Source organism: Equus asinus, chromosome 2, assembly GCF_041296235.1.
Source record: "Equus asinus isolate D_3611 breed Donkey chromosome 2, EquAss-T2T_v2, whole genome shotgun sequence".
NCBI classification, from domain to species: Eukaryota; Metazoa; Chordata; class Mammalia; order Perissodactyla; family Equidae; genus Equus; species Equus asinus.
The window spans coordinates 173,260,427-173,285,092 of NC_091791.1; the positions used below are offsets into that span (position 1 = coordinate 173,260,427).

Sequence of the window (24,666 nt, forward strand, 5' to 3'; positions counted from 1 at the left end):
TAGAGTGTGTGCCTAGAATTGGCTGTTGTGCATATACACAAGGAAATACTTGTGTCCCTACAACTGTATGGCATCTCTGGAACCTACTCTGGTTCCAGGTTAGTTGTGATCTGCTCCAATCTTTTCTACGTGTCTGTTATCTCCTGGAAACTCGATAAAGGTCCTTTCACCACTCTTTCACTACTAATATTTAGTATGATGATTCCCTCTTCAATTTCCTATGGAAAATGATTATTCACAATTTGCAAGAAATATGTAGAGTGTTTCTTTCTCCTTATCTGAAAGTAATCCTAGAGTCTGGGGAAGAATTTCAGACTCTTAAAATTTTTAGATATTCTTAAAAATGCATCACGATTTATTGGTAAAGGCTTGATAATACTATCTTCCTATAAACAAACCCAGGCTTGGAGTACTAAAGAAACAAGAGCAGAATGTAAATTGTGCCCTTTAAATGGGATGGCTGTTACTTATGCTCAGTGATCGAAATGCATATGCATATGCATGTCTCCCTCATCTGGATGACAGATTTGAGAATCTCCATGCCCTGTGAGTCCATTTGGAGATGGAATTAATGTTTTTGTCCCTTTGATAAACCACTAACTGCCTTAAGTGAAGTTTAATGATCCTTAGTGAGTTATTAGTGGATTGTTCCATGGTGTAATGGTTAGATCAGTGCAATCTCACAGCAGTATAGTAACCGTATCCAAAGGAATCTGGAACTTGATGCATCTCTACAAAAGGAAGTGATTTCTTTATTCTTCCCAGTGTATCTTATTATGTTCTTTTCTTTTTAAATGTACCTACCATTACAAAGAGAATATGAGGGTATTATCTGAATTTCAAATGGACTACTCCATGTGAATTGTTTCAGGATATGTGCTTATGTTATTCTGGAGAATAATTAGACAAAATTCTCGAGTGTCTTGTGTACTTGCTGTTAAAACCCCTTAAGATTAAAATTTTAAAATGCAGTTTCATTTTATGAGGTTTTTACATTCATGGAGGTGAGGGAATTCTCAGTAATGTTTCTCCTGAAGCAATCTGTGTTTGGGCACTTTACAAATATATGATAACTAGTATTGAGGGCCGTTTATGGACTTCAAATTGCATACAAACCACGTGCCGACTCCAGCCACTGAGCTAGGTACATGGTTTGGGAATAAGGTGCCATCATGAGCCAATGAAGTTATACATCACTATGAAGTGCAGTCGAGGGTATTTACTTATAATGGCTGTGGTTATCTTTGGATATCTTGATTTGGAAACACAAAATTTCAAGGGATATTTTTATTGCTATATATTGCTGCCAATCGAGCTATTGATAAATAACGAAACATGCTATAAGTTAGAGAGGACAATCAAAGTCAATGAATTAAAAGAGAAAGCCCAAGGATTCTCTCTTCCATTCGTTCTCCAATAGCCTAGAGACTGAGCTGCAGTGCTGAGAGTCAAGTTGGGATTTTTACTCAGTATGCCAATATGGCAAATGTCCAGACGATGATCACAAAACAGCTGTTTTCCTCCATAACGGGGTGAATTATAGTACATAGTGGAGCCAAGAAACCTCTTAGCGTTTGTGCAAACGGGTCTTTTGCCAGCCAGGGAGCAAGCATCAGCAAGCACTGGCTTTGGAAGAGTTGCCATCTAGCTAACTATTTGTCCATGACAAAAGTCTTTCCTATGAGAAATTTTAAGTGTTTCCTTAAACATTTAAGATGATGATGAGGAAGAGGGCATCATAAGTGAAGATAGGAGTGGCATTTTCACAAAATTCCTTTACAAAGAACCATTTTGGTGCGGGGAGTTCTCATTTATGTGATCTAAATTCAGCTCTCAAAGATAGTATCATTAGTGCCTGAAATGTTTTATATACATTAGTATAATCAAATCTGAAAACTAGGAAACCATTAGGAGACATCATCATCAAAGTCAGAAAATCTGGAGGCTGCATGAAGTTGTACTTCATCTCTGAGAAAGAGACTTAAAAACCTTCTGTAAAATAATAAGATGCTGAGGTCATGCTGATCACACTCCAGGAACTTCAAAAAAAAATTCACAGTCTAATCAAATATGAGTTTTTGTTACTAATTACAGGAAATTTCAAAGAATGGGAAATGGAGACATTTAAATGTAGAGAAAATATTATTCTTCCTGTAGAAAAACCTGTGAAGGAAAGCTAAGACTACGACATGAAAATGGAGAGCAATCCAAGGTGAGCATCATGCCTTTCCTTTGGGCAAAGTCTAGACTGAGAGCTCCTGGAGCAGGGACAGTGGGTTGAATTTTTTTATCCCCAGTAGCAGTAACCAGTGTTATGGGAATTAACTTTCTTAAGTAGATACATTTCTTTCTCATAACTCTTTTCAATTTGTGACATTGACACAAAATCCCAGGGCAAATACTCTAATAAGGATAGATTTGACGTGATCAGCATTTTTCTTGATAACCTTTTTCTTCCAAACTTGCAGTTCTCCAGGCCATCTATGAAACTTTTTGAAAGTGTATATGACTGGTTCCCACCCTCGGGACATTCTAATTCAGAAATCTGGGGATAGGATGAGATTTCTTTATTTTAAAAAGGTTCACAGAATTTTGAGAACTATGGCATTAAATGATCCCTGAATTGCAAAGATCAACATGTTTTTTTCTTCTTCTTCTTCTTCTTCTTCTCCCCAAAGCCCCTGGGTACATAGATGTTTATTCCAGTTGTAGGTCTTTCTACGTGGGTAGTTGTAGGCTCTGCTACGTGGGACGCCGCCTCAGCATGGCTTGACAAGCAGCACTAGGTCTGCACCCAGGATCTGAACCCAGGAAACCCCAGGCTGGCGAAGCAGAGTGCGTGAATCCAACCACTCGGCCATGGAGCCAGCCCCAGAGCAACATATTTTCCTTTGAGAACCCACACTCCTTAACAATAAGGTTTGGTTTGGTGTGCCAAAGGTTTGACATCAGTAAGAACATGTTGTAACTCCATTTAAGCCAGGCCACGCATAGCAAGAAATAGCTGCAGACAGCCTGTGCTCATGTTATCCCACATTTACCTTTAACACAAATGAACCACAAAACCAATCTTAACTGCTGCATTGCATTCTTGTTCTGTTCATCCAACGACTTGCCAACACTAGCCTCTCAGTTCAGTGAACTAGGCATTTGCTTATCCTGGTTGGTCACTATTTTCCTTTTGTAGTTATAGTACATTTTATCTTTCCTGGTTAGATAATCCTTGGAATGGTGTCTAGGCAACAGATTCCCTTGTTTAGTTTTCTTGGGTGTTTATTAGAATTAAGGGCAAGGCACATAATTGTTCATAGTAGTCTCTTATGATCCTTTGTACTTCCATGGTATCAGTTGTAATATCTTCTCTTTCATTTCTGATTTTATTTATGTGAGTCCTCTCTCTTTTTTTTCCTGGTGAGCCTAGCTACAGGCTTGTCAATGTTTTTCATCTTTTCAAAGAATCAGCTCTTAGTTTCATTGATCATCTTTATTGTCTTTTTAGTCTCTATATCATTTATCTCTGCTCTAATCTTTTTTATTTCCTTCCTTCTACTAACTTTGGGCTTTGTTCTTTTTCTAGTTCCTTAACGTATAAAGTTAGCTTATTTATTTGAGACTTTTCTTATGTCTTGAGGTAGGAATTTATCACTATATCAAGGAATATATCTCTTGAAACTGCTTTTGCTGCATCCCACAAATTTTAGTATGTTATGTTTCCATTTTTATTTGTCTCAATGCATTTTTTGATTTCTCTTGTGATTTCTTCTTTGACCCATTGTTTGCTCAGTAACATGTTGTTTAATCTTCAAATATTTGTGAATTTTCCAGTTTTCTTCTTGCAACTGATTTCTAGTCTCATACCATTGCAGTTGGAAAAGATACTTGATGTGATTTCAATCCTCTTAAATTTATTAAAACTTGTTTTGTGGCCTAACATATGATCTATCCTGGAAAATGTTCCATGCACACTTGAGAAGAATGTCTATTCTGTTGCTTTTGGCTGGAATGTTCTGCATATATCTGTTAAGTCCATCTGGTCTCATACGTCATTTAAGGCTGATGTGTCCTTACTGATTTTCTATCTGGATGATCCATTCATTGATGTAAGTGAGAATATTAAAGTTCCCTGCTTTTATTGTATTGCTGCCCATTTGTCACTTCAGGTCTGTCAATATTTGCTTTACATATTTAGGTGTTCCTATGTTGGCAAATATCATATCCTGTTGTTGAATTGATCCCTTTTTTACTATGTAATGCTGTCTTTGTTTCTTATTATTGTCTTTGTTTTAAAGTCTCTTTTGTCTGATATTAGTATAGCTACTCCAGCTTTCTTTTGGGTTGCATTTGTATAGAATATCTTTTTCCACCCCTTCACTTTCAGTTAGTGTGTGTCCTTACATCTGAAGTGAGTCTTTTGTAGGCAGCGTATAGTTGGCTCTTATTTTTCTATCCACTGATTCATTTTACGTCTTTTAATTGTAAAATTTAGTCCATTTACATTTAAAGTAATTATTGAGAGGTACATACATATTGCCATTTTGTTAATTGTTTTATGACTGTTTTTGTAATTCCTCTCTGTTCCTTTCATCTTCCCTTGCTCTCTTCCTTTGTGTGGTTTGATGACTTTCTTTAGCGGCATGCTTATATTCCTTTCACATTCTCTTTTGTATATTTACTAATGGTTTTTGCTTTGTGGTTACCATGAGGCTTACATATATTCTATAATGCTCTATTTTAAGTTGATAGAAACTCAAGTTTGATCCCATTCTAAAACTCAACATTTTACTCTCCCCTCCACGTGTTATGGTTTTGATGTCACATTTTACATCTTCTTATCTTGTATATCCCTTAACTAATTATTGTAATCAAAGTTATTTTTACTACTTTGTCTTTCAACCTTCACACGAGCTTTATAAGTGATTAATTTACTACCTTTACTATGTATTTACCTTTCCAGTGAGATTTATTCTTTTGTATGTTTTCTTGTTACTAATAAGTGCCCTTTCTTTTTAGCTTAAAGAAGTCCTGTTAACATTTCTTGTAAGGCTGGTTTGGTGGTGATGAACTCTTTTAGCTTTTTCTTGTCTGGAAAACTCTTTATCTCTCCTTTGAGTCTGAATGATAACTTTGACAGATAGAATATTCTTAGTCAGAAGTTTTTTTCTTTCAGCACTTTGAATATATCATGCCATCCCCTACTGGCCTGTAAACTTTCTGTTGAAAAGTCTGCTGATAGTCTTATGGGGGTATGTATGTAACAAGTTATTTTTCTCTTGCTGCTTTTAATATTCTCTCCTTGTCTTTTACTTTTGACATTTTAATTATAATGTATCTTGGTGTGGGTCTCTTAAGAGTTCATCTTATTTGGAGCTCTGAGCTTCCTGGATCTGCATGTCTGTTTCCTTCCCCAGGTTAAGGAAGTTTTCAGCCATTATTTCTTCAATAAGATTTCTGTCCCTTTCTCTCTCTCTTCTCCTTCTGGGAGACCTATATTGAAAAGGTTAGTCCATTTGATGGTGTCCCATAAATCTCTTAAACTATCTTCACTTTTTTTCATTCTTTGTTGTTTGTGCTGCTTTGATTGGGTGAGTTCCACTGCCTTGTCTTTGAGTTGACTGATCTTTTCTTCTTCTTCATCTGATCTGCTGTTGAACTGCTCTAATGTATTTTTCAGTTCAGTTGTTGTATTCTTCAGGTCTGTGACTTTTATTTGGTCCTTTCTTATATTTTCTATCTCTTTGTTGATGTTCTCACTGTTCATCCATTCTGCTCCTTAGTTTGGTAAGCATCTTGATAATCATTCCTTTGAACTCTTTGTCAGGTAAATTACTTATCTTCATTGCATTAAGTTTTTCTTTTTTCTGAGGTTTTTATCTTGTTCTCTCATTTGGAATATATTCTTTTGTTTCTTCATTTTGCTTGACTCTCTGTGTTGGCTTCTAGAGAGTAGATGAAATAACCACCTCTCCCAGTCTTGAAGGGGTGGCTTTGTGTAGGAGATGAACCTTGTCATTCAACCCTGACACAGCTCTTTGTTGTCTCTCAAACCTTTGTGCTTATTCAAGCATCCTATCATGTCTTTAATAGCTCCCAGTAGTTGGGGATGTGCTAAGACCTGTCAGTGTCCCTAAGGGAAAGGTCTTAACACCTAAATTCAGGCTGATTTCAAGCCAGACTCTCAGGCAGCAGCTTTTAAAAGTATGCAAATATATACAGTCCTGTGGGACTGCAAGTGTAAGCCCCACTGGCCACCAGAGCCAGGGGATCTGGCAGTGTCCCCTGGGTGAAAATTATGAAAATCAGAGCTCTAGATGACTGAATAAGTTCTTTTCTAGGGAATGGTAACAAGTTAAAGTTAGGCAGAGGGAGAACACCAAGATAGCATCCAAAGCCTATGTTCCTTGAGAGAAGCTCTGTAGGCTACAAGGCGTGTGCCATACCTGAAGCCTGCCCTTCAGGCTGGTGCTCCAGGACTATTATCAAAAAGACAAGTAATAATAAGTGCTGGTGATGATGTAGTAAAAAGGAGAATCCTTGTGCATTGTTGATGGGAATGTAAATTGGTGTAGCCACTATGGAAAACAGTATGGAGTTTCCTCAAAAAATTAAAAATAAAGCTAGCATATGATCCAGCAATTCCACTTCTGGGTATTGATAAGAAGAAAACACAACACTAACAAAAAGACATATGCAGGACCAGCCCAGTGGCATAGTGGTTAAGTTTGCATGCTCCATTTTGGTGGCAAAGGGATCGTGGATTTGGATTCTGGGAGCAGATATACACATTGCTCATCAAGTCATGCTGCAGTGACATCCCATATATAAAATAGAAGAAGATTGGCACAGATGTTAGCTCAGCAACAATATTCCTCAAGCAAAAAAATGAGAAAGATTGGCAACAGATATTAGCTCAGGGCCAATCTTCCTAACCAAAAAAGGAGATATATGAACTCCCATGTTCATTACAGCATTATTTACAATAACTGAGATATGGAAACAAACTAAGTGTCCATAAATGGATGAATGGATAAAGAAATTGTGGCATTTATACAATAGAATTGATTCAGCCATAATGAAAATGAAATCTTGTCATTTGTGATGTCATAGATGGTCCTCAAGAGTATTATGCTGAGTGAAATAAGTAAGACAGCGAAAGACAAGACCATATGATCTCTCTTATATGTGGGATTTTTTTAAAAAGGCAAAACAAAAACCCAGCTCATAGATACAGAGAATAGATGAGTGGTTGCTGGAGATATGGGGTGGGAGAAATGGGTGAAGGGAGTCAAACGGTCAAAAGAAAAAAATCCTCTAAAACCTAAGTGGGGTTCAGACCTGTGTACAGACATTGGCCTGAAAAAGAGCCCAGGCCACTTTTGAAATAGTTAGGAAGCTCAGTTCTAAAGTAGTCACCTTCAAGCTCTTTAAAGAACTCACAGTAAGAAAAATAGTTTACTTCTAGAGCACACATATATACACAAAACCAGAAACAAAATTTTGTTGAACAATATTTATCCTTACTGTATATGATATCGCCTGTTTGCTACCCTTTTCTATTATTAAAACTTTTTTTTGATTGTGACCCTTTAATGGGTCCAGACTTATAGCTCAACAAACACTTTTACAATATATTGCAAACAAAAAATTAAGGGGAAAGCTTTTCTTCTACTATTTATTACAGCACCTAGAATAAGTATAATTGTAGTGGCTTAAATAAAGTTCCCCAAAATTTCAAGTCCATCTGGAATCTCAGAATGTCACCTTATTTGGAAATAGGGTCTTTGAAGATATAATTAATAAAGGATCTCCTTATGAAATCATCCTGGATTTGGGTCAGGCTCTAACCTGATCACTGGTATCCTTACAAGAAGAGGAGAGGACATGGACATGGAGAAGATGAGGGGAAGACAGCAGCAGAGATTGAGGAGATGTGTCAATGTGCTAGGGAAAGCCAGGACACACAAAAGGTGGTAGCAAGAAGGAAAGATTCTTTCCTAGAGCCTTTAGCAGGAGGAGCATGGCCCCACTGACTCTGATTTTGGACTTGCCTCCAGAACTGTGGGAGAGTACATTTCTGTTGTAAGTCACCCAGTTTGTCGTACTCTGTTACAGCAGCCCTAGGAAACCAATACAGTGAGCGCTCAATAAATATTTGTTGAATGACTGTAAATAAATGAATAAATTCTGAAGCCTTTGTGTTTACTGCAAGGCTAACTTCCTCTGTGGGGATAGTTCTGGCAGAAATTTACAGTGTTTATAGCACTTTACTTTTCAAACAGTAAGTTGTGACCCATTAGCAGATATTTTAATGGGTTTTGAGAAGTATTTTAAAATACAATAAAGTAAAATATTACGTAATTAAATATAATAGGAAATATCAGTGTGTCACATTTTTGAGGTAAATGTGAATTTTTGTCTCAATTATGTATGCATGTGTGTATGTGTGGGTGGACACTGATGCAATGTAAAAATTTGTGTCCTACTTTGAACTACAATAAAACAAAAATATTTAAAAGCCACTGGTCCAGAGTTTATTGGAGCTAGAAGGGCGTCTTGAATATTGGGATATGCAAAATATATCATTTTTTCCATGGCATTGCAAATTTACTCTGTCTTTGTAGATATCAGGAACACATATTGGAAAAGAAGGAGTAAAATTTTCTTATTTGAGGATGAAATAATCTTGCACATAGGAATAAGGAATCTTTAAAAAACTACTAGAAATAATAGGTGGGTTTACAAGGTTGCAGGATACAAGGTCAAAATACAGAGGTAGATTGTGTAGATTGTGTTTTTATATCCTAGCAACAATCAGTTAAGAATTGAATTTTTTAAAATACACCATTTAAAATAGCACCCAAAAGCATGACACACTTAGAGATAAACCTAGCAAAATATGTGGAGACCTGTTCACCAAAAACTAAAAACACTGCTAAGAGAAACTTTTAAAGACCTAAAGAAATGAAGTGATATATCATGATATGTGTTAAGATGTCAGTATTCCCCAAACTGATCTATAAATCAATACAATCCAGCTCAAAATTCCAGCAGATTTTTTGATAGATATTGACAACCTGATATTCTAAAATGTATTTAGAAATTCAACACCTTTACAAGAGCCAAAATAATTTTGAAAAAGAACAAATTTGAAGGACTTATTCTCTACCTGATTCTATATAGTAATAAATTCCTCTCCGTAATCAAAAGAATGTGGCATTGGAGTGAGAGTTTTTATTTTGAATGTACTGATTTTTGTCAAATTGCTTTTACTATGCATAAATTTTTATGCATTTATCATAAATTTTTTTATGTGAATTGCATTGATTTTTAGAATGTTAAATCAATCTTGAATCCAGGAGGTATACCCCACATGGAATTGGTGTATTATCTTTTGATAAGATGCTAGATTTAATTTGTTAAATTTTTCATAAGGATTTCCTCAGTTTATGAGGGATATTGTTTTGTACTTTTGATTTCTTTACTATTTTTGTCTGTTTTGTTATCAGGATAAGGCAGTACTGAGAAAATGAGTTGAGAAGTGTTCCTTTCTCCTCTATTTTATATAAGTTTTTGTGTGGGATTGGTGTTAATTCTTCCTTAAATGTTAGAAACGATGTTGATCTGGAGTCTTCTTTATGGAAAGATTTTAATTATACATTTACTTTCTTTAATAAGTATAGAGCTGCAAAGATGTTTTATCTCTTCTTAAGCTAGTTTTGGCAATTTTTGTCTTTCAAAGTATTTGTACAGCATACTATTGTATAACCTAAAGTTGTTCATTATGTTCCATAATTATCCCTTTAAATGTATGGAAGGTGTGTCATGATCTTAAAAAAATACCATTTAAAATAGCACCCAAAAGCCTAAAACACTTAGAGATAAAAACATATTTCCCTATTTCAACTGTAACTGGGTAGATGCTTATTAATAATTTTATTGATTAAAAAAAGCCTTTCAGTTTCACTGACCTTATATATTGTTATTTTGTGTTCTATTTTACTGATTTCTATTATTCTCCCTCTGTGTATGTTGGGTTTAATTTGTTCTTGTTTTTATAATTTATTAATTTGGAAACATTGTCATTGGCCTGTGACCTTTCTTATTTTTGATATTAGCATTTAATCTTATAAATTTCCTCTTAAGCACTGTTTCAGCTACATTCCTCAAATTTTCATATGTAGTATACTTATTTCCATTATGTTCAAAACACTTTCTAAATCCTCTTGTGATTTGTTCTTTGAGTCTTGTATTATTTAACATTTGCTTTTTAATATTCTAATAATTCCGAATTTTCCAGATATCTTCTGTTATTGATTTTTAGTTTATTCCATTGTTGTCAGAGAACATTCTTTTATTTAAATATTCTTAAATTTGTTGAGAATTTGTTTTATTACCCAGAATTTGGTCAATCTTGGCGAATACTCCAGGTAAGCTTGGAAATAATGTGAATTTGGCGGATTTGTTTGGTATGTTCTGTAAATGTCAATAAAGTTGAGTTGATTGATGTTGTTGTTCATGTCTTTATCTTTACTCTTTGAGTGCTATTTTATCAATTAATGTGAGGGATAGGTTAAACCCTCTATTCCACTATAATTGTAAAATTTTCTATTTCTTCTTTCAGTTCTGTCAGTCTTGATTAATATATTTTGAAGCTTTTTAAGTTGTGTTCATACACATTTAAGATTTTTCTGTTTCTTGATAAACTGACCAGTTTGTCATTATGAAACATCCTTCTTTTTTCTTGGTAATAATTATTCTGGAGTCTACCTTTTCTGATATTAACATAGCCATGTCTGCCTATTTACTCGAGTAAAATTTTCATTTCAGATACTGTTTCTTTTATCTTTAGAATTTCTATGTTTTGTATCTTCCAATTTTATTTTCTTTATGTTCATTTTTTCCCTTGTATTATCAAGTGTATATTAGATATTTTTAACAAATATTCTGAAAGCCATGATTGTTCATTTCTTTTTTAGTCCAGATTTACTGAGATGTAATTGACATATTATATTAGTTTAAGGTTAACTCCATAATGTTTTGATATCTATATGTATTGCAAAATGATTGCCAACTGGCAATTTCATCATCTCTATAATTTCTCTTTTTCTATTAACTCATTCTTTCTTTTCTTATTTATCTGCTTGTTGATATATGCAGTAATTTTTGATTTAATGCCAAACATTGTGATCTTTATGGTTTAACATTAGATTTTGTTGTATTTTTCTGGTGATCGTTGGACATTTTTCCGGCTGTCGGTCCAATTGTTTGTGGATGACTTGGATCATTATGAGCTTGGTTTTAAGCTCTTTTTAGGGTAAGCTAATGGGACTATTACTCTGAGACAAACAGCCCCACTGCTGTCAGGGCTTTACTGCAGTTTCTTCTGAATGTCTCATGTATTCGAGGAGGCTTCTCCATTCTGGTTGGTAAGAATTAAAACAATTTCTTGTTCTGTGTGAGTTCTGGAAATTGCTTGAATTACATGCTATTATTTATAATCTTCCCTGATTATTATTCTTTTCCAAATCTCATGTGGTTTAACTTGATACATGTGCAAATTAGTAGTCAGTTAAGAATGATGGGAAACCTGATGCTGATCTCTGGAATTTTTTCTCCATATAGTTTCTTCATCTTGTATGCTTTCCTCTTCAAATTCTAGTCACCATGATCTCCTCAAACTTCAATCTCTCTCCTCAACTCAATGAGAATTCTAGATTCTGTTTGAGTCCTGCCTCCTTGTACTGCAATCTAGAACTTGCCTCCAAACAGAAACCCTGGCCAATTGTTGGGCCAACTGTGCTTAATTTTATTCTTTCTGGAAGGATCATGGTCTTACGCTGCCTGAAAATAGTTTTTCATATATTTTCTTGAGTATTCTTAGGTGTTTCCAGAGGGAGAATAATTCCAGACCCTGTTACATCCTCGTAGTCAAAAGCAGAACTCAGGATACATTTTTTTCCCATATCGATTTTGAATTATTCTGGCACTTTATTGAAAAGATCATTATTTCCTCATTGTACTGTAGTGTCCCCTTTGTCATAAGTCAGGTGACTGTATATGTGTTATTCTGTTTCTGGAATGACTATTCTGTTCAATTTTTCATTTTGTCCACCTTTATACCAATATCGTAAGGTCTTATTTACTAGAGCTTTCCTAGAGTTCTTCATATACAGCACTCTAAGTTCTCAATAGCAATCTCCTTCAGGAATGCTCTGTGTATACCTTACTATTTGTATTTCTTGTGAATTTTAAGATCAGTTTACTTATTTTGCAAAAATAACTAATGATAATTTTATTAAATATTGATGTAATCTATAAATTATTTTGCATAGATTTTTATTTTAACATTATTAAGTATTCCAAATCATGGACATAGCACATCTCTCCATTTATTCAGGTAGTGTTCAATTTCTCTCAGTAACATTTTATATTTTCCAGTGTTGAGGTCTACTGCATCATGTATTACATTTATTTAATATTTTTCAGGATATTATTTTAAAATTTCATTTTCTCTTGATTGCTGGCATATAGTAATTAAAATGGTTTTTGCATATTGAACTTGTATTTTGCAAATCTTGCAAACTTTTTTAAAATTTCATCCATAGATTTCTTGGGCAATTTTATTTATTGCTTCATAATTCTTTTTTTTTTTTATTTGCCTATTTTGCTGGCTACAACTCCCTGTACAATTTTGAATAGAAATGATGAGAACAGGTTTTGTTTTCTCATTCCCAATCTCAGAGAGAAAGCTGTCAGGATTTCTCCGTTAAGTATGATATTTGATTATTGCTCAAATAATCTCGCCTACTTACATGTCTCTAATTTTTATTTTGTTCTAAAGCATGTCTCTAAAATAACATTGAAAACTGCAGATGATATTATCTTCCATGAGAAAGGGTTACTCCTTTTTTGTCTTGGGCAAACAGACGAATGACCTGGTCACCTCAGTTCATTCGAGGATTAGGCTGTGAGGGAGCTGGAACACAGTTTGGGTAAGAATGATTCTCTCTCTGGGCTGCCTTTGTATTTTTGTGTATTTTGATTTTGGAGTGTGGCAGGACTTTGCTCAGTTCTCATATATTAGTTCTGTCCTAACCTCCAGAGCTTTTTAATTAGGTTTTTAGTCTCACACCGCATAGGGCTTCGTAATTTGGACAGTGTTTCCAAGTGAAACACACTGAGTGTGTGTTTGAGGTTCCTGAAGATGTCAGTTGTAACCCTCCAACCTCTGTGACTGTCAAATGACTGTTGCTTTCCCTGTCCCCAGCAATCGCCTCTGACAGGACCAGCCTTGGATTCTTCGCCTGTAACTGCACCAGCATTGGCCCACACTGTAGTATGCAAAGGAGCTGTGCAGATTCAGGGTCAATCCAGCACCCCTTCTAGGGTTTTCATCTCTTGCCTATTTTGTTTCTCTTGCCCCTTTCCTCTGGCAGTTGTTTTCTCAGGACCCTGTGACTGGAGGACATTTTATTCTGCCCTGCAGAAGCTTTCAGCCAAAGTCTTCACACAATCTCTGATTTCAGCTTGAAGGGAAGTCTGGCTGTGTTCTAGCAGTTCTGCAAGTTTCCAGTTCTATCTCTGGAGGCCCTGGATATTGTTAAAAGCTTTGCTGGATGTCTCTTCCCCACAATCTGCCTTCTGCCTGGTCTAGGTTTTGACCCTTGGTCTGCATTCAGAATCGCCAGATGAGTACTCCCCTTTCCCGGATGTGGAGAAATTAAAACTAAAAGAGAATCTTCTTCCATTTTGTAATAATATCTGTGCAGTTCAGGCCAAACCAGTGTTTTCCCCTCAAACAATTATCTTTAAAATTCTGTGGCTTTCCTACGAATGTTACTGGGATTCAATTCATTAAACAAAATCTTACTTATAAATCTCATTGGGATAAGCCCTTCCTTTAAATGTGCTGTGGGAAATCTTTAAGCTTCTTACAAGTACCCTCCCCTTTTTGATTTGTAAACAACTTTATTTGGAGTTTGTTTTTAATTATCGCATTATGGACTTTTTCTTCTATACAGAGCATGTGAAAGGAAGCATTTCATAGAAGTTTCATGTTCTAAAATAAAGCAAGGAATTATGATTAAGAAGTTGTATACTAACAAATTATCAACTTGTACAGATTGTATAAAACCTATTTCTCTAGAACTGTATATTTTAAATTATCAAAATGAGGCATTCTTTAAAAAAAAATTTTTATTATGGGTATTTTCAAATAATCCATAATCCATAAAGCAAGAGAGAATACTATAGCAAACCCACACGTACCCAGCATCCATCATTAATTATTAATTAAAATTAATAATTTATTATTATTAATTAAAATAATTGATAATAACATTAGTAAGGATGCTTTTTCAGTGAGGGCTTATAAAGTAACACAGTGTTGCAATTTAATGAATGATGGATAAAAATTCTGGTTAAATCCTCACTGGGAATAGTTCTGACATATCAGTTACTCAGAAAATCTGATCGTTTTGGAGTAAAGCCCTTTAGCTGCCATTCTGTTTTAGATCATCATAATTTGTTTGTTTCTTGATAAATACCGATTACAAATTTTACAAGTTTCTGTAATTGTTTTAATGGCCACAGAGGGAAATAAAAGCATGTGTAAACAGCAAAATGAATGACCACAGCTGTCTTAAGGGATGGTTGTATTCTAATGATGCTTTGGGTGAGGGATTACAAATGTGAGAATAAGAAAGCTCATTATTTTCTGATTAGGTTCAAGGACATCCTCTCCCCGCTCCCTCTTTCTAAGGAGGAAATCTGTGAGGCAGGCCTTGAAGATCTTTAAAAGAACTTTTATGTGACTGAACAGTTCTCTGAGGCATTGCCTTTTGTCTTTCTGTGATCATAACCAAGAATCTTATCATCTCTCTCTGGATTGATTTTTGCTTGGAAGCCCTTCTTAATTTGAGAATCTTGGAGAGGCTGAAAATGAGCAGTAGTTTTGTTTTTAAGCCCAACAAGTCTTGGCTCCTTCATATGCACTTAACTTATCTTCTTCCTCTCAGCTTTTGCTGTAGACAGCTGCAAGGAGACCGACAGTATCTCCAACAGTCCACCTTTGCTAGATTGTTCAGCTCATTAGGTACTTTCCCATTATCCACATTACTTCAGGAAAGTGCTGGTAAACTTTTCTCCATTACACAAAAGACTCCCTTTCCTCTAGTTTCTAATAATCCTCCCTTTCCTTTAAGCTCTCACCTACAAGCTCCTTAAAGCCCATTGGGTGTCTACTAGCACTCTCTTCACTGTCATTCCAACCCACCACCCATGTCTGAAGCCACATGCTCTGGATTTTGTTTTAGTGACATTCTACTTCTAAGTAGCAGAATCTGTTCCAGTTATCTATTTCTGCATAACAAGCAACCTCATAATTAAATGCTGCCAAGCAATGACAGCATTTGTTTTCCTCGCGAATCTACAATTTCAACTGGGCTCTGCAGGGCTGGGCTGACAGCTTATCTCTGTATCGTTCACTTAGAGCTGGGCACTTTAAAGGCTGGAGTCAGAGAAGACTTGTTCATTTGCGTGTCTGGTGGTTGATGATGGCTGTTGGCTGGGACTTTAGCTAGGACTAAACATCTACATGTGTCCTAGGTGGTTTCATGATATGGTGAATGTGTCTCAACGATAAGCATCTCAAAATGGGGAGAGGGAATCAGGCAAAAGTTGTATTATCAGTGATGACTGGGTCTTGAAAGTCATACACCATCACTTCTGTCTTATTCCATACATTGAGACAGTCACAAAGTTCAAGGAAAGGGTAAATGAACTCCATCTATTGAGGAGAAAATGGCATATTTCTGGAAAAGTATGTGGGCCTGGAGATATTACTATAGCCATTTTGGGAAAATACAATTTGCCACATTCCCAGTGTGCCCACTTCTGGTCAGATCTCTCTTCTCTGTAGTGGTAACCACTTTATGATTTTCTGATCTTTGTACTCTACTTGTTTCTTTTTTTTTCAGTTTACCGTATATATGTGCTCTCTAAAAATATATTATTTACTTGTTCAAGGTTTTAAATTTTATATATGTTAAATTATGCTTGATGTATTCTGACACTTGCTTTAGTAATTCAATATTTTTCTTTTGAGAACATTCCAAGTTGATGGTGTAGCCGTAATTTATCCATTTTTACAGCTCTAAGGTGTTCATTTATGCCAGTAACACAATTTACCCATTGTATTATTGATGAACATCTAGGTAATTTCCAATTTGTTGTGCTTATGAATAATACACTTATGCATATTCTTGAATATATCTCCTGGGTATATATGCAAGCATTTTTCTACAGTATATGTCTATGAGTGAAATTATTAAGTCATATATATATGCTCAAGTTTACTAGGTAATCACAAGTTGTTTTCCTTAGAGGGACTGTCAATTTACCTAACTATCAACAGTGTAACAGTCTTTGTTTACATCCATAATTCTCAACAAATGATATTGTCATACTCGTAATTTTTGGTAGTATGGTGTATATGAATGGTCTCTCGTAGTATTTGTATTCTGTTTAATAATTATTTTGAGTGTCTTTCTTTATATTTTTTCTTGCAGTCTATGTATGTATATCTTTTACACATATTTCTTAAGTATTGTTGATTTTTTGTAATTGGTAAATAGGGATTTTTAAACAGATGTTTTATATATTAATTTGTTGTCAGTGTAAGTGTGGCAGATTTCTTTTTGTTATTGAGCAATCTTTTCATTTTCTTTATTATGTTCTTGATATATACAATTACATAATTCCAATTTCAATTTAGTCTAATTAATCACTCTTTTTTTGTAGTTTGAGCTTGTAGTACCCTCAAAAAAGATATTTCCCTGTTCCAAACTCTTAAAGACATTGGCACTTTGTATCTTTTCAAAGTTTTAAAATCTCACTCCTTACATTCACCAATTTATCTGATGGGAATTGATTTTTTTAAAATATGATGTTGGGAAAGTATGGTAGTTAATTTTATGTGTCAACTTGACTGACTAATCTACTGATTGCTAAAATAGGTTAAAATATCTCTTTCTAAAGGTCAGTTTCTCATTTTATACTTTTAATTTGCTTACTTTTTGCATTGTATATTTTGAAGTTTTGTTATTAGATACAATATTAAATGTGTTATGTCTTTCAAGTGAATTTAACCTTTCATCTAAATTGTACATTCTATGGAAAGCACTTCTCCACATATATAATGTCTTTTTTCCTTATCCTAACTCATGACTATAAATATCACTCCTTGCAGATGACTCCCTCGTTGGTATTCCAAATTCTGACCTCCCCCCAAGAGATATACTGCTGCATTTCCAACAACTGGCTAGATGTTTTCACTGGTATATTCCATTAGAATTTCAAATATAGTCTGCCCCCAAATTAAATAATCTTGATCCTTTTTAAACCTGCTCCAATTTCTATTTTGTCTGTTTCTTTTAATAGTGCCATTTTGTGCAAGACCTCCATGCCTACAAAGATGACTTCTTCATTCTCTTTTATCATATTTGCATATGCAATTTAGTTGTCAAGTACTGTTGACTCTACCTCTGAAATGTACTCACAATCAGTCCACACATACTGCAACAACAGTTGTAGGCCCTCAATCTCTCTCTTTGATCATTGCAAATCAACCTGATTTCCCCACTTCCAGTATCCGCCCTGTCCTTTTTTTTTTTAAAGATTTTATTTTTTCCTTTTTCTCCCCAAAGCCCCCCAGTACATAGTTGTATATTCTTCATTGTGGGTCCTTCTAGTTGTGGCGTGTGGGACGCTGCCTCAGCGTGGTTTGATGAGCAGTGCCGTGTCCGCGCCCAGGATTCGAACCAACGAAACACTGGGCCACCTGCAGTGGAGCGCGCGAACTTAACCACTCAGCCACGGGGCCAGCCCCCGCCCTGTCCTTTTTCATACATTAGCTTGCAGAACAAACTTTCTGTACAAATATTCATATCATACAACGTCTTTTTTAAGAATGGCTTAATAACATAGTGATTAAAAATATGGCTTTGGAACCGGATGGTCTTCTTGTACTGGATGTCTTCTGTTTGTTTTCTATTTTACCCAGATCTGCTGTCCTCTCATTTCCACCTTGTTAAAATCTGCAGCAAGAGGATGAAGCAACTACGTTCATATCCCTCTTGCTCTTCAGCTTCTCAGAGATGTTTATTCACCCTGCCTTGTCCTTACAGTCTTGGGCTGGCTGTGTTCTACTCTCAAAAGCCACACTCCCTGGCAATATAGTCTTCTCCATGCAATGCTCTTCTTCCACTTTCTGGTAACAGCTTCTTTCCTGTACTCCTTTAGACATAGGGGTAGAACTCTGCCCACCCCGACACTATCTATGGGACATTGCCCTATCCCTGCTGGTTTTCCTACATGATATCTTCATAGACAACCCCTTCATTAAACTCTCCTGTGTTATACAAATTTTATTATACCATCTTTTTCCTGACTGGAAAATTGTCTTCAAGTCCTCGCTTTTACTACTTACTTCTGGACAAACTTGGGGAATTTATTTAATGTTGGTGAGTCTTATTTTGGTCATCTGAAATATTATTATTTAATAATATCTAAAAAAGTTATTACAGCATATATAATATATTATTATTTATGAAATAAAATTGAAATATCTTAGAATTAAAGATATGTCAGAGGGAGAAGAAAGGCAAAAACTACTCTCCTTTTCTGGATAAGAGGCAGACCCTTCTGGGACACATTCTACACAGAAATCCAGAGCTTCTCCGGTGGAATTGGGCCACAGTTGTCCATGACAGAAACTGGCTCAATAATGGACCCTTGAACTGGCTTTTCCTCTTGGCCTGTTTCATGATTCTGTCCTCTCACTCCTCTAGACTAGATCAAATCCCCAGACAAACACTTTATATCTGATCTCTTACTTCAGGCTCTTTTCTCAACGGAATCTCAAGCTAACACAGAATTACTGGGATTAATTTGGGGGTATTGTGGTGGAAAGATTGGCTGTAAGGTAAAGATCAAGCTCTGGTCACTAGTACACAGTGTCTGAGGATTTCTGAAATTAATATTTTAAACTGTTCTGCAAAAGGATTTCTTGCTCCTTAAACTTTTAACATCCATATTTTATAAACATTTATCACCAACTTTTGGGACCAAGAAAAAATGAAAACAGTAAATGTCTATATATTTACTCCATGGTGAAGGTAAAGGTAGTAAAGATATAAAACTCAGTAGATAGCTAAGTGAACGATGGAATATTTTGGAACTGGACATTAATGTTTAATTAATTCTGCTGATATACATATAGTTGTTTCATTTGCAAATATCTAATTTGTGGTGGTATTAAACCACTTTTATATGACTGCATTTATTAAGTGGCACACATTTTCCATGATTGTATGAATTTTTATATACACTAAAAAGCAGAGCACTCTGAATCACAGCAAGAATTCCATAAGAAAATATTACTCTTCTCAGAATTGATACCTCATTTTTGCTAGTTATGACTGGATTATATTCTAATATGCATTCAATATAATTTAACAAACATTTATCGAGCGACAGTTGCAATGTAATCGAGTGCTCATCCTTCAACAGTTCTTTATCCCTGAATTCAACAGCTGGTTTGTGAAGACTGAGCATCTCATTTAAAAATATCATTGAATGTAGGGAAAGTATAAAGCTTAATAGGCCAAGGCTAGTTTTCTTAAAGTCTGATGATGCAATAACAGCAGAATATCACTGTAACTCAGCAAAAGAAATTTCTTTTAAAGTGCCAACTAGACCTCAAGGACACACATTTCCCTTCCCAAGCCTAATGGGATAAAACACTGGATTGCCCAGTGTGGCAAATGTCTCATTCTGCACAGACTGCATTTCTCACTAAACTGTTAATGCACCTCTGTAAGGAGCTAGGCAGGCACTGAGAAGCTATGCTTATTTAATCATTTGTAGCCTTTCGTAGTGTACCTTTTTCAGTTCTTGTTTGCTGGTTCAATGGCAAATCCCAGTGAAAGCAATAAGTAGTCTTTCCTACTAGTCTTCAGCATGGCAATTACTTCTGGAAGAGAGAGGAAAATACGATGACTGAGAGAAATGATTCAATAGTACCTCTAATATTTATTTTGTTTAAAAGAATCCTAAGCAAATATAGTAAATGTTAATGTTTAAATATTTAGCAGTGGGTATATAGGGGTAAAAATTAAGATATAAGCTAATTATGTGACAAATGGATCCCAAAGACAGAAGCTAAAAACAAGATGGAAGCTTATTTTCACCACATTACATGACAACATCTAGGTAGGCAAGTCTGCTTCACAAGGTCAAGAGGGAATCTGACTTCCTTCTATTTTAAGCTCTAGCATTCAAATGGGTGTTTACCTGAATTGCTTAGTTGGAGCTGGGACATCAGCAACGCTTCCATCTCTAGCCTATGAGAGGGAACTAGAGAGGCAGCGGAAAGGAGGCAATTTTCTTTTAGGGAGATGATGTCGAGGTTGCACACCCACTTCTACTCATATTCCATTGATAAAGACGGAGTCCTTGTCTACACGCAGTACAAGGAGATTATGAAATATGACCTGTAACTGGCCAGTTAAGTGCAATGCCAAAGCTCTGAGAATAGAAGTTGATTTCTATTACAAAAAGGAAAGAGATCAGGATGAAATCTGGGGGAAAATTAGTTACTGCCATAATGCATGTCTATTTCCTTGTGTGTTTTTATGTTCTATGTTATACATTTCTATTTTCTCTATGTTTGAAATTTAAAACTTAAAAACAAAAGAAAAATAACTTGTTAATCACTTAGGTAACTGAATGAATTTAGTAAGAGCAAATCTTGCCATCTAATTTACTTTATGGTTGTCGCTTTTCATTACTAAAGTGATAGAAGGTATGAACAGTGTAGACATAATATATCTGGATTTCTTAGGGCATTAAACAAATTCTACTGCAACGTATTTGAGACAATATAGGAGACTACAGACTGAATGAATTACAGGTTGACATATTAAGAGTTAGTTAATCACCATTTCCAATAATATTGTTAATAGATCATAGTGAAACTAGAGGGCAATTATTGGTGGTGTCTTATAGGGTTTCACCTTGAATCATTCAATAAATGTTGAAAGAGGTGAGCTGAGGCAGGGAGAGGAAAGTGAACTGATAGCCATTAAGGGTGTGCTATGTAAGCACTGTTGAACTTTAAATGTGTAATATAATTTATTACACATATAAGTTATTAGACTTTATTATTAAAAACAGACAGACGTCATTATCACAATTTTAAGTTTATCAAGTATATGGAAGACAAAGCTAAGGAGAGCCAAAATACTGAATGCATAATCAGAATTATGAACTGAAAGTAGCATACGAATTGAGGTAGAGAATTACATAAGACACTACATTTATATAAAAATCTTTACATAAAAAAACTAACTTCAAATAGGATTTTGAGATATTTATTGCATGCACAAAAGTGTAAAGTTTAAAATCAATTGAAAACTCAGTCTTAGTTAACAGTGAGTTGTGGTTGCCAGCAACAACAAAAGCTATTGCAAATTTTATATATTGGGAGTCTGCATATCAAGGACACATTAACTGCCTCCAATGTGTCTGGACTAAAGGGATCAGAGTGGAGAAATATTTGGAAATTTTGCTGTATGTGGAATGAAAGAGGGGACTGAGAATATTTCATACGTAAAGAGCTTTCTATCTTAAAATCTTCAAGTATTTCCTTGGAAAATATATACATTATTTTTATTCTGTGTCATTCAGATGTCAAAATTAAAACCACTAGTTTATAGGTAAGCAGCTAATGACATATAAGGAAAACATTTCTAACAACTTCAACAATTATGGTTGTTCAGAAATGTAAAGTTACTTACTTCCTGTCAAGAAAAGAGTTCAAATAGAGAATGAGTCCCTCTCTAAAGTGTGTCTGAATTTACTGAGAGTGAGGATGGTAGTAGGTCTGTGCTTTTTTAACTTTAAATTATATGAAATATTTCTGTCCTGTTCCATTTGTCTGATATCTCTCACACAGTGTTCATTGTTATCATAAGATAATAACATATGGACATATATGTGATATATAATAAATATACATTAGCCCTAAAATACGATTGTATTTTAGATGATTTTGCAGAAGTGAATGACGGACAGGATAATTACAGGAAATGCTATAACATTTTTCCAACAAATATTGAAGACGTGAAAGCAGATTTTTTTCCCAAAACATTTGAGGCAGGGAGAATTCTCAGGCAGCCCATTCCATGGGTCTAAACTAGGGCATTTGTAAAGGCAAGGAGGGTGTTTTCCACAATGAGCAAAAGAGAGCACTAGAATTTATTGAGTAGGAGCCAGGGATGCTAAGCATCCTGTTCCAAATGCTAATAGTGCCATCCAACCCATTAGAAACACTGTAGGGGATGCTCCACCTTAGAAACTGACTTTTCTTCACTTAGTCATTCAGGAAAAATACTCTTGGCTAGTTTTGTTCCAGTTATGTGTACTAATAAGCAAGCAAGCCCACAGCCAGTGCCCAGGACAGATGTGGTGAGGGTGGGGAGGACTCAGCAGCAGAACTATATAAATCCTTTGACGATGTCAAAGCTGAGCTTCTTCACATCCAGTGAAAGTGTCATTCATGTGGTTGGATTTGTCAACACCTCTATGCTTACTTGGGGAACTTTGGGAGGACTCAGAAATTTTTATTTCCACCTGGTAATATGCTGCATCACCTCCTTATCCATTTAATGATCTAAATTTCTTTATACTTTTCCTAAAAAATGTATGTCCCATAATTATGTCTACCGGTGTCTTCCCATTCTCACATCATTGTCCTTCTCGATAACTTGAGGGATAACCGTTTTAAAAGGGAAAGTTTTCTTTGAAAAGACAGGTGAACGTCTGTGAAATCATTATTGGAAATATTAATTAAGTAAATTCCTATTATTGATTCTATTTTGTTGGTCAGTTGAACAGAGGCCAGGGCTGAGATTCAGGAGAAATGTGTCCTGTCACTATCAATTTGATCTCCGGTAAGTTATTTTAATATCTCTTTGATTCACTCACATCCGTGTAAGGTGGAGATAATAATTATTAAATATTGTTTTTATAAAAATCAAAGGACATTTTATGATGGAATTTTTTAAGGTGCTGTACAAAAAGACTACGTTATTAAAGACAGTTTTAGATTGGTCAAAATAACAAATATTTGGTAGTGTTGCTTTCTCATTTCAAGATGCCAAATCTGTAAATGAAACTCCACAAAATTATGGTATTATCCTATAATAATTTCAGACATTGTCGTAAAAAAAAAGACCTATCTCTTATAATGCGCATAAACTAGTCCAGTAAAAGTAAAGAATAATGTATATTAAACCCACTAACCTCACAAGCAACTACCACACACACATGCACACACATACACACACACAGCTTGTGACACTTCAATACTTTTACTGAAATTCAGATTATAATGGTAAACAGTACAGAACAAACCAATGAAATCCATTCAGAGAACAAAAAACACAAAAACAAAACACCAAGCTCCAGCGTTGTCAAAACTGTACTGCTGAGTTAAGCTATCAGGCAAGAAAATCAATTTTCCCTACCACGTGAATTAAATGAATAAAAACTCAATAAGAAGACAGAGGAAAAACAACTCAGCATTCCTAAGCCCACCTTAAAAAGTCCATATAAAGGGAAGGAGAAACAGTGTTTATCCACATATTTTTATTTATTTATTCAATAGATATTTATTAAGCAACTACTAACGACTAGAAATATTGGGTATTTGAAAGACAGAGCTGCCTGCAATATGCAGCTTCTATTTCACTGGGAGTGAAAACACATGAGCAAAGGCAATGTGACAAAAGTTTTGATAAAGGATAAGGTGCATAAAAAGCAATTTTTAGTGGCACCTAATCCAGATTGGGAGGCCTGGGGAAGGAGCATCAAGCAGACAAAAATTACAAGTGCACAGGTGGGAGGTGAGAACCTGAGTTGGCTTGTAACAGAAAGTTGAAACAATTCAATATGGTTAAAACATAGGATGGAAACCTAACAAGAGATGAGGTTAGCGATGTCCATAGGTTGTGTTGTGCGCCTTTCTGAGTATCTCAAAGGTGACAGAGAGTCAGACATTTAAGGATCTTTAGCAGGGAACTGATCTTGTTAGACAAAGCACTGTTCACCATCTTGGCACTCTTAGTCTGAGGATTTTCCAGATATTGCATGAAAATCTTATTTATAATAATAATAGTAAAGAGAGGAGTTCAAAGCTCTATTTTAGTACTATCTATATTTTGATTGTAAGTATGATATAAAGTTGGAAATCAAGGTCTTCATTTGTGCTGGTACTGCAAACACAAAACATGAGTGACAGAAAATGTACTTTGAATTACTAATCCTTTTTTTCCAGACCATCTCACTGCCAGAAAGATTTGCAATTCCATATGTAAAATGTTGTGAAGTCATAAGTGCTCTCTATCGATCTAGAGAAGCAGTCAGATTAATATGACAATGATTGGATCAGCTTGCAGTCACAAATATGCATCTCAAAACTGACGGCAACTTGTTTCCTGAGGCAGATGTAGAATATCGATACCCTTACAGCTGGGTGGACGTTATTAGGCATACAAATGTACCCTCCTACCTCTTAGGGAGAACGCATAGCAAAGCTTACATGTGCCT

The 24,666-nt window shown here is 35.3% G+C and overlaps 1 long non-coding RNA gene across 1 annotated transcript in view; it reads right to left on the reverse strand.

The window, feature by feature from the left end:
- Positions 1-20,507, reverse strand: part of LOC123283527 (uncharacterized) — an 88,746-nt gene extending 68,239 nt beyond the window's left edge. The window contains exons 1-2 of the long non-coding RNA XR_006524206.2: positions 20,350-20,507; positions 19,939-20,029 (exon numbers count right to left, since the gene is read on the reverse strand). This is a non-coding gene — a long non-coding RNA (uncharacterized lncRNA). The remainder of the gene's footprint in view (positions 1-19,938; positions 20,030-20,349) is intronic.
- Positions 20,508-24,666: the final 4,159 nt, after the last annotated feature.